We start from the raw sequence: 11,253 nt of genomic DNA on the forward strand, positions 1-11,253 counted from the left end.
TTTCTTCGTTTCTTGTGTGGTTAAAGGTGAGTTTTCACTAGGATTCAGCGATACTTGCTGATTAAAAAAAGATAAATAATTAGGATAAAAGTACCCTATCTCCCACGTTGGACTAAATTACAGATGCTTACAAAATTTGATAAGAATTGTTTCAGTAGTTTCGGAGTTTATTGTTGACGTACATCGAAATTTTTATTTATGTATAAAAATAAGTTTTAAGTGGTCATTATGATTGAATTAGCAAAGATTTAGTATGACAAATCTACTAAGCAATTGTTTGAGTACTAAAAAAAAGCCTGCGGCATTGATTACTAAAGATTTAAATAGAAAAAATCAACTTAGATTTTAGAATATCTTTCTATTGGAATGGTACCTTAACCCTTTGAGAGAACATTGTATGCCTGAAGCGTATTGTAAGTAATTTCAACAAGCTCCTTAATTAAACGGCCTTGTTCAACTTATCAAATTAGTAAACAACTTCTTTGGTGTAATATATGTTTAAAATGTTCTAAGTTCTATAGATATGTTTAGATAATATTTGTAGACAAAAATGACTGAGTTTAATTTGGTTAATTAATTTAAAACTATAGACGATTTCATTGTTACTTTTTTAAGAGAATTTATATACAATGTTTGCAGTTTCTAAATTAATTAATTAATTATAACGTTTATTTTAAATTTGACAAAGTGATTATTAGCAAAATGTTAAGCATTTTCATATACTGTTTTGTATTACGAGATATAACAGAAAAATAAAATTCTAAATGAAACCTAATTGAACAAAACGTTTGTCAAAAATCTTTTGATTAAAATTTAAAAAATCTACTGTGCCTGCGTTACTCAGAGTTATTGTAGCTTACTTGTGGATATTTTTTTTAATCAGTCCAGTAATTATTGAATTTTTAATTATGTACAAAAATAAAATGTAAAATATATCTTCAGTAAAACATAAGTATAGATGTGTAATAAATATTATAGCTCAGAGAAAAAAAAAACTTCGTCTAAACGTACTTTACTATAAGTAATTTGCTAGAGAACATAAGTATGCTATAGAGAGTTAAGTTTGCCCTTTTATACTAATTAGTAATCACAATTAGAATTACTATACAACATAAATTATAGCGCCTTTGAGAATTTAATAGCAGTTTTAATTTATTGTAAGATTGCGGTTAAATATTCAAGTATGAATTGATGCTACAATGTGTTTAATGTAATCTCCATTTCTTAACATAATGGAATAACCATGTATCCTAACCTCATACTTATATTACATAAGATATATTCATCAAGATTAAGTACCGTAACGTTGACGTTACTGTAATAACAAAAGCCAAGGATTTTGGGGATTCTTTACGTTTTCCTACGTTATTTTGTGTTCCTAGTATCATTTATTTTGCAAGATATATCGTACTTAAACGAGCTTTTCAAGCAATATAATATAATCTTTATATTTAAACGGATATATTCGTTAAATCTCATAATTTTTGTAAAAATACAATAAGAAATAGTTAGGCATAAATATGAAAGTCTATTTAAAAAGTAATTGTCCTGGAAAATGTAATACTAAGTATTTTTAAAAATTACCTAAAAATATTATAGAATGGTATATAAAATTAAAAACAATGTATTTTTTTTTATTTCGACGACTTTGATATTTTTTTTATAAACCTAGGAGAAAAACGTAGCGGTTCGTTGAACTGGATTAATATTATCTAAAAGAAAAAGTAAATGTAAATAGCAAATATTTTTTAATGTGTACTTGCTAAACTTTTATGTTAAGTGAGGTATTTAAAATTTACGATCATTCACCTTTATCATCAAACATATGCTAATAAGAAGTTCATAATTAGATCTTTAAATATTAACAAAATATTATGAGCCATATTTCTTATGTTATATTAACATAGATGGATGGATGTTTGTTGGAAGAAATCTCCAGAACGACTGAACTGATCTCAATGAAATTTGGCATACATGTAGAACATAGTACGGAAGAACAAAAAGGCTACTATTTTTTTTTTAAATTCCGTGCGGACGGAGTCGCGGGCGACAACTAGTTCTGTTCATAAATGTGCTACGTAAATATCTACTAGTATCTAATTTCTACTTGAATTTCAAAATGTTGTTTCAGTGCATGTGACCTGAAGGTAAATTCAACCAGAAATTCAAATAACATTGCTCTATTTCTGTGAACCTTGTGAACAGTGCGACAAACGATATTGTTTTTTATTCCAAGTGAACAGAACTGAATTTTGAATGCTCATGAAATGATTGGATTCTATAAAGTTAAATGTTCAAAGGTCGAATATGTGACGCAAGAGAATAACAGGATGAATAGGGATTGCTAAAATTTGTTATCGATAGTTACTTCAGGAAAAGATAAACAGATATAAATATATTCGGTAAAAATGCATTGAAATTAAAGGAATTATCTGTTTGGATTCACGTGTTATTATTTTCTGAAATATAAGGTTTCACTAAATTAATTCCCACAATTTCGTTTGAACTGTGTTACGCGTAATTATTAGTTTTTTGTTTTAACTTTTATTTTATTTCACATCGTTATCTATTCATGTCATTGTTGCGTAATATTCATTCAAAAAGTTAGTTAATTTATCGATAGAACATTTTCACATCACTTTTTCGCTGAGTGTGATAGCGCAGATGCAATCCGTGCATTGGCGATCGATGGAGCGCCACCCAAACTAGCCCGGTAACGGCACAACATTCATAAAATATAGTAAGTACAATTTTGTCAACATATATCCCGTGTGACGTTTTATTTCATGCAACAGCTAAAGCAAACAAAACCAAAGACTATCAAGAGACATAGACTTTTCTGTTAAAAACCCACCAACGGCGGCGATCGACGGCTCTTCCAGTGTTCACGAGATCTTTTATACTGAGAATCTGATAGATTGACTCTTGTCCTAAGCTTATAATGTAATGATAAATCAATTTTAGCGCTACAACGTTGATAGTACCAAATTTAATTGCAATATTCTATAATACTATGGGCAGCGGTCACTTCGCTATTTCGGGAATTCCAATTGTCCGCTTGCTCGTTTGCCACTTTATAATACAAAAAAAATGCTTTACACAGAGATGTTGACCTCAGAAACCAACGTTAACGCATTGTTCTACTAATACTTTGCCTTATTTTTAACTTTCCGACTTCCGTGTTTCTTTAAATGAAAGTTGTTTATAAAGTCTTTCATGGGCATTCATTCGTAGTGCACGCCTGTTGCTTAGAATTGCATAGATCGTCAACCTTTATAGTAACAGTTCGCTTTTGGTTTATTAATTCCAAGTTCGGAAACAAAAAAATTTAAAAAATGAAGTCGTGCGCAATATGTAACGCCAAATTCATCGATGGGGTTCAGTGTGGATCGTGTAAGAAGGTTCTTGACTTTGGATGCGCAAGTATCTCTGAAACCGGGTGGCGTAAGCTAGGAGCGGATAGGAGAGCCCAGTGGAGATGTGCTTCGTGTAAACTGTCCTCTCCCGCTACCTGTGCACCGGCACAGACTGAGGCCCCTGATGCAGCTGCCTCTTTAGAGACCATTCTTCGCGAAATTAGGGATATGAAGCGTCAGCTCTCTAGTTTACCAGCTCTGGTCGATGACATAAGACTGATCAAAGATGAATTGTCGGAGCTAAAGATAGCCTGCGATTTCTCCCACATGAAAGTGGAGGAATTCAATGCCAGACTCGCGGACGTTGAATCCAAGGTCTCACAGATTGGCGAAACTGACGTAAGCGCACTTCAGGCAGAATTGGCGAAAGCTAAGCAAGATCTTTCTGCGCAAGACCAGCGTTCACGGCTAAACAATGTTGAGATCAAGGGCATTCCACTTAAAAAGGGTGAGAACCTATTTTCAGTAGTGGATGCAATTGGACGTAAAATCGGACATGCCTCTTCGAAGTCGCAAATCAATTATATCTCAAGAGTCCCCATGTACAACTCTAATGAGAAACTAATTATAGTCAGTTTTCTTAACAGATTTATTAAGGAAGATTTCATTGCTGCTGCGCGGATCGCCAAGAACTTATCTACCACCGACTTGGGACTTCAGGGAGTATCTCAACGTGTCTATGTCAATGATCATTTAAGTACCGATACAAAAAAACTGTTATCCAATGTTAAAAGCCTTGCTAAAGAAAAGAAATATGAATATGTCTGGGTTAAGCATGGTAAGATTCATGTTCGCAAAAATAATACTAGCAAAGCATTTGTCATTGTTAACCCGAGTCATTTAAACAAAATTGTATAAAAAATTGCCTAACTGCATTTGGAGATTTTTTAGTTCACTATTTTAAATTCATTATAATCTACTTATTTTTGTACTTATTAAAATCAGTGATTTGTTCCAGATTTTGTAAAAGGTTTTGCACCCCTGGCTCGTTAACTAATGAGACACCTTCCTTTTGTTCTCGCATAATAAACTTTTGTATTCGATATCGCACTGTTCACACAACAACGTTAACTAATAAAAATATACTTTTCTCACTTGCACTTGCGTACCCAGCGTTCTATTGCTTGCCTCTTCACGCAATTGTTTTTAACTATTCGTTTTTAATAGACCTCAACCGGTCCCACTACCTTCATTTCATACTGTTTGTTAAATACATTAATATTGTACATGTTAATCTCGAATCAAATTGGTTTACTTTAACCTTATCGGTCGCATATACAAACGTTGTAGTTATGTGCTATGGCTAATGTTCGCAATCGTCAGCTGTCCATATATTACCAAAACGTTCGTGGGTTACGAACTAAAACTGAAGTTTTTTACCGTCAGATTTTAATCAATTCCTACGATATTGTTCTGTTAACTGAAACTTGGCTAACGGATGGTATTTTCGATTCGGAGTTGTTTGACGACCGGTACATAGTTTGGCGCCGCGATCGGAATTACGATTCCACTGGCCAATCGCGAGGTGGTGGTGTACTGATCGCAGTGCGTAGAGAATTACAGGCTTCCTCGCAGCCGCTTTTTCACTCGACAGCGGAGGACCTTTGGCTCAAATTACACATTAAAAAGTACAACTCTCGTAATCTTGTAAATCTTTATATATGTGTTATTTATCTTTGTAAACAAAATAGCGGCCTATCATTTTCTACACAATTAAATAACTTCCTCTCTCAACTCAATAATACCATGTTAAGTAACCCCGACGATCTATTTCTAGTCATTGGCGACTTTAACATGAGTGGCATCTCCTGGGTTCCATGTGAAGGTCAATCATTCGCTCCGGACCACCTAGCTACTAATGACGAATACTTACTGGCTGATGAGCTGTGCGTGCTAGGCCTCGGACAGTATAATGGTGTTCTTAATAGTTATGGCAAGACTCTTGATTTGGCCCTATCTAATAGTCAAATAACTGTATTGGAGTGCAGCGACGCTTTAGTTCCGATTGACCTCTACCATCCGGCACTCATAATTAATTTTGACTTTTTTGTTATACCCAACTTAGACAGTGCACCGCGCGTTCGTTATTTCTACCACAAAGGCGACTTTCAATTACTTAATGACGAAATTTCGGCAGTTGATTGGAAACACGAATTCTCATTACGATCCATGGATGCGTCTGTCGAATACTTCAATCAGAAAATTATTGAACTCCAAGATAAATTCATTCCACATAAAAGTATAAGAAAAAATTCATATCCGGCATGGTACAATGTATCACTTATTAAATCTATTAGGCAAAAATATAAATATTTCAAGAAATTCAAGAAATACGGCAATAAATCCGACGAGCAGACCTACAAATTGTTACGTAACAGAGTAAAGCTTTTGGAAAGGGAGTGCTACAATCTTTACCTAAGCCGGACAGAGGATTCAATAAAAGCTAATCCGAAACACTTTTGGACATTTGTTAAAAACCGCCATAATTCTAATTCTATTCCTAGTACGCTTGAGTACAACAACGTACACCTTTACTCAGGCGAAACTATTTGTGAAGCATTTTCCTCTTACTTTTATTCTACCTTTCTTGATCCTACTGTCGGTAGTAACTGCAACTCGAATCCTCCGTTTGTATTACCTCCATCTAACTCTGCAGCAGACATCTGCTCTGTTGAAGTTAAAATTGAAGAGGTGTCTAATCAACTCCGTAAACTCGATACTTCGAAATCTGCCGGCCCGGACAACATATCTGCACAACTATTAATAAGATGTGCATCATCTCTGTCTATTCCTATCTCCATGTTATTTGAGAAATCTTTGTCCTTAGGTGTAGTTCCCAAGATTTGGAAGTCAGCCTTTGTTACGCCTGTTCACAAAAAAGGATCTAAAACGGAAATTACTAATTATAGACCTATATCAAAATTATGTATATTAGCCAAAGTATTTGAAAGAATAGTCTACAATCAGTTATATCCCATTCTTGCTAGTTCGCTTAGTCCCTTTCAACATGGTTTCCTAAAAGGCCGATCAACTACAACTAATTTAATTTTATTCAATGATTTCATTACATCTGCTATGGATGATGGCCAACAGGTTGACGTTATCTACACTGACTATAGCAAGGCATTTGACCGAATAGACCATAAAATCCTATTGCTTAAGTTAAACAGCATTGGTATACACGGAGATCTACTCAGATGGTTTTCGTCTTATATCGAAAATAGAACGCAGGCTGTTGTTCTTAATAATTACATGTCCAGCTGGGTCCATGTCCCTAGCGGCGTTCCGCAAGGCTCCCTGATCGGTCCCCTGTTATTTATAATATATGTTAATGACATCTCCTTTTGCCTAAAATCTTCTAATCTACTCTGCTTTGCTGATGATATGAAAATTTTCAACACTATATCGTCGCTAGACGATATGGCGGTACTTCAGGCTGACCTATCGCGACTTGAAGAGTACTGCCGTGTCAATAAATTAGACCTCAACGTCTCTAAGTGCTCAGTAGTCACATTCACTCGAAAACGTACTGCTCTGGCCACATCCTATTATCTGCGTGGACAACTGTTACCTAGATGTATTTCGATGCGCGACTTAGGTGTTCATCACGATAGTAAGTTGCTTTTTGATGTTCACGTAGATAATATAGTTAAAAAAGCGTCTAAAGCACTTGGGTTCATAATGCGTATTTCCAAATGTTTTACCGAAGCCAAAACCCTTAAAATCCTATATTGTACGTTTGTACGAAGCCTTTTAGAATATGTTTCTCAAGTTTGGAATCCGCGTTACCTCAGTTATATTGATCGTATTGAAAACATCCAAAAACGTTTTATTAAGTACCTTTGTTTCCATCAGAGAATCCCTTATCATTCCGAGAATTACCTTGAACTTTGTCGCAAATATCATCTGTTGCCACTTTTCATTCGACGTGAGATAGCTGATTATATTTTCTTACAAAAAATTTTTAATAATGAAATAGATTGTCCCGAATTATTGTCCAAATTATATATAAACGTTCCATGTAAATCAATTCGTTCCATACCACCTTTGCTGTTGCCTAAAGCTTCTTCTAATTATAGACAAAACAGTTTTATTGTGCGTGCAATTGGAAATTTTAACAAAATCTGCAACAAATATGATTTCGATCCATTTATTATGAGTGTATCCTCGGCACGAAGGTGCCTAGCACTAGACTTTTTCAAATAAAATATATACGTGAACTGCTACTACTAATATTAATGTTCTACTATAATTTAGTTTTTAACTACATTGTTATATATTACTATAGTTTAATACTAGCGATACTTGTTTGTTTGCTCATTATAGATATAATATTGTTATAAGTGAAGACTTGTCATTGGCTCTCAGTTGTCTAGTCTATAGTTAATAAGATTATTATAGCTGTAAGTTTTCCATGTAAATAAATAAATAAATAAAATTTTCTAGATAGTAATAAAGTGTAGAAAGATATTGGTGAACGAGAGCGCAGCTGCAGCAGTGCAATGGCGGGTCGATGAAGCGACACCCCGGGGTGTTCTCGGATTACATTAGCTAGAGTAACCTACTTACTCATGTAGGGCATTGGAACTTACGATATTAAGAACTAATTCAGTACTGTTAGTATGACTTATGTATTAAGAAAAATTAACAGAGCGACAGTATGTAACTAAGTTTAAATTTTCTATTTTCTTCCTTTTATGTGCTTCGAGCTGTCGCCTGTAAATCTCTTAGCGTGGAATTAAAGACACTTAATAAGTAGCTTATGTGTTCTTTCAGACTATACATACATACTACATACTATCGTACATACTGTGCCGACCCTCGATAGGGATAAGGTTGATGATGTGATTTTTCAGACTATGTCCTACATCTATTCCAAATTTCATCAAGATCCGTTGAGCCGTTCTGAAGTACCGTACCGTACCTTATAATAATCATCTGTCTGGCCAAACATGCGCATTTATTTTAGTAAGATTATTAAAAATTCAGATCAGTAAACTACCAGGTGATTTGAATGATTACATATGTTGTAAATTTTATATTTATTACATTATTTACTCGCGTAAGAATTTCCACGGACGGGGAATAACCGTTGAAGGAACTTGATGTTTTCCACAACGTTTAATTAGACTTCACACGCTAAGTATTTGCACGATCAATACTTATATTGGTGTTTCTCATAGAACATATTCATACATAGAGTATTCTAGCATTGTTTGGAATACGAGACATGATTTTAATATAAATGGGTTATAAATTAATTCAACAAAGAAAATTTTATTAATACTTTTAGAGTTTATTGGAAAATTTCGTCTAAGACCATCGATAATTGCGTTTAAGGCCGAATAAATTATTCATACGTTTACGGAACAAATATCTTACTAATATTAGAAATGTGAATGTTTGGATAGATGGATGTTTGTTAGAAGGTATTTCTAGTACGGCATGGTACTCGCTGAAATTTGGCATAGATGTAGAACATAGACTGGAATAACACATTACTAATCTATATTTTTATGGTTCCACGCAGACGCAGTAGCGGACGAGAGCTAGTGTACAAAGTAGTAAATTCTTATACAGCTGATGTATAGAAGAGTGTACATATGATATTGACCCTCTACAGGCAAAACTGAACGGAGTTTATGTTGAAAATCGCATTTTTAATAAGCGATTAACGTAAATTAATGAAAATGTAAAAACTAATAATGTCTTTGTATATATGTTTACATATTTTTTTTATATTTTACTTCAACTTAACGAATATTAAGATAGTATTGACTTAGCTCTTATGTTGCCAAGATATTTAATTAAACTATTATATTAAGATATGGAATTTTATTTAAAAACTTAAAAATAATAGTCAATCTAGTATATATCTTGTAGAAGCTATATACGAGTATGTATATGTTGATGTAATATTTGCTAATAAAAGACATATATAACATCATTTATATAAAGACACGAGGAGTGACAGCACAGTTGTCGCGGCTAAGCCTTGTTGGGTTTTTATTAAGATTTATATCAATATGGATTCTATTCGTTCGGGAATTTTTATGTCGCTGTTCTGTGTTTTATTACCTGTAAGTTAAATTAGTTTTATTACAATACATTATGAATGTTACAAATTATTTTAGAATTTTATATTAATATTCTTATTTATATTATAGTATTTATTTACTGAAGTTTACAATTTTTTTTTATTTTTATTTAGTAAAATATTTTATCGATTAGTCGATTTATATTGTGAGGGGTTGGAGTAGTGGTATTTTGTGCCTATATAATTTTCGCCATTTTAGTGTAGATTGTATTGATAGCAGTAACACCACTTGCCAGTTTTGGAAACTCTAATAAATGATAGAGATAGGATTAGCTGACAGTAACTTGAACGTAATATTACATTCTGTGCTAAAGCTTTGTACTTGTAGTTACATAGAACAGATATCCCTGACGGCTCATCCCCATAGGTTTAATTTTAATTAAGTTAACCCTTTGTGCTTTTACTGATGAAATATAACTTGATATTAAGTTATAATTTTACTACACAACTGTGCATATAAATTAACTTAGTTGGGAATGTTTATAGTTATAGATAATAAAGGATTATATAAGTTTTTACTATGTATAATACTTATGTCTTATGTACATTTTAAGTACAACTAAATGTTGTTTGATCATTTTCTGACCAATGGGCTAGATATCAGATTTGATTTTATATACTTTTCTAAAAGCAAAAGAAAATCCTTTGTGACGTAAAAGTGAAAAATGTTGTTAATAATTTTCCTCTTTTCCGCTTTCCAGTTAGCACAATCTCATTGGATAGGTGGTTGGGGAGGACCTCCTGTGGTAGTGGGCGGCTTCGGGTGGGGGGGAGGCTTTTACCGACCACCTCCCCCACCGTTCTTTGGCCCCCCTCCGCCACCCTTCTTCGGCCCACCGCCTCCTCCGCCATTTCCGTTCTACGGATGATCCTGGAATTGTTTTGAAATACGATGTTTTCTGTTTACTTCAGCTTACTTGTACCTGGATGTTTACTTAGTTATACAATAGCGACGTTCATTAAATATTCTCAATTTAATTATAATATTTTTTGTTATGTATTAAATTCTCAAGTATTACACGTTTGTTTTTTTTACAATGCAATATTAAACGCCAAAATGTTTCAACCAAAATGAAACATACAATTGTCTACAGGGCAGGAGTTGTCAACCGATCGATAGCGACTATGAGACTATGAGTTTTGTTAATAATAATACGAATATAACGTAACGTATGATGCTCAGACGCAATGCTTATACTATTATAAATAGCTACTAGCTATCAATATTTATTTATATATAATAATTTCTATTTTTATAAAATATAGTTATTTAGTACTGAATTATGCCGATTAATTTGATTTCAACAAGTTTGTAATTGATACATCGCACAAGTTGGCCACCCCTGTTCTAGGTCTTGAGAAACTCTATCAAAGTTTTTTTTCCTTGTAATTGCATCTACAGTACCTGAGTGGTGATTTATTATTAAATTAGCTGTCGACCGTAACTCACCGTTGTCACTGAGACTCACTTGAGACTCTCTGTGTTGAAAAAAAAATGATGTAGCTTATATGTTCTTCCAGAGTATGTTTTACATATATGCCAAATTTCTGCAAGATCCATGCAGCCGTTATGAAGATACCTTTAACAAACATCCATCCATCATTGCTCCATGTATTTCAACTTTAGCATTTATAATATTAATAAGAAGATAGTTAAATTTTTGTTGCCTTATATTACTAGAAATATAGCTCAATGTGATATCACTTGTATGTTTTATAGCGTGTAGTGAATTTGATTAA

General features: G+C 33.4%; 1 long non-coding RNA gene across 1 annotated transcript; it reads left to right on the plus strand.

The window, feature by feature from the left end:
- Positions 1-9,381: 9,381 nt before the first annotated feature.
- On the plus strand, positions 9,382-10,531 carry LOC106124974 (uncharacterized). Its single transcript, XR_001228229.1, has 2 exons — positions 9,382-9,496; positions 10,215-10,531. It is a non-coding gene; the product is annotated as an uncharacterized LOC106124974 (long non-coding RNA).
- Positions 10,532-11,253: the final 722 nt, after the last annotated feature.

The sequence above is a fragment of the Papilio xuthus genome, unplaced genomic scaffold (assembly GCF_000836235.2).
Source record: "Papilio xuthus unplaced genomic scaffold, Pxut_1.1 DF825946.1, whole genome shotgun sequence".
In the NCBI taxonomy this organism is placed as follows: domain Eukaryota; kingdom Metazoa; phylum Arthropoda; class Insecta; order Lepidoptera; family Papilionidae; genus Papilio; species Papilio xuthus.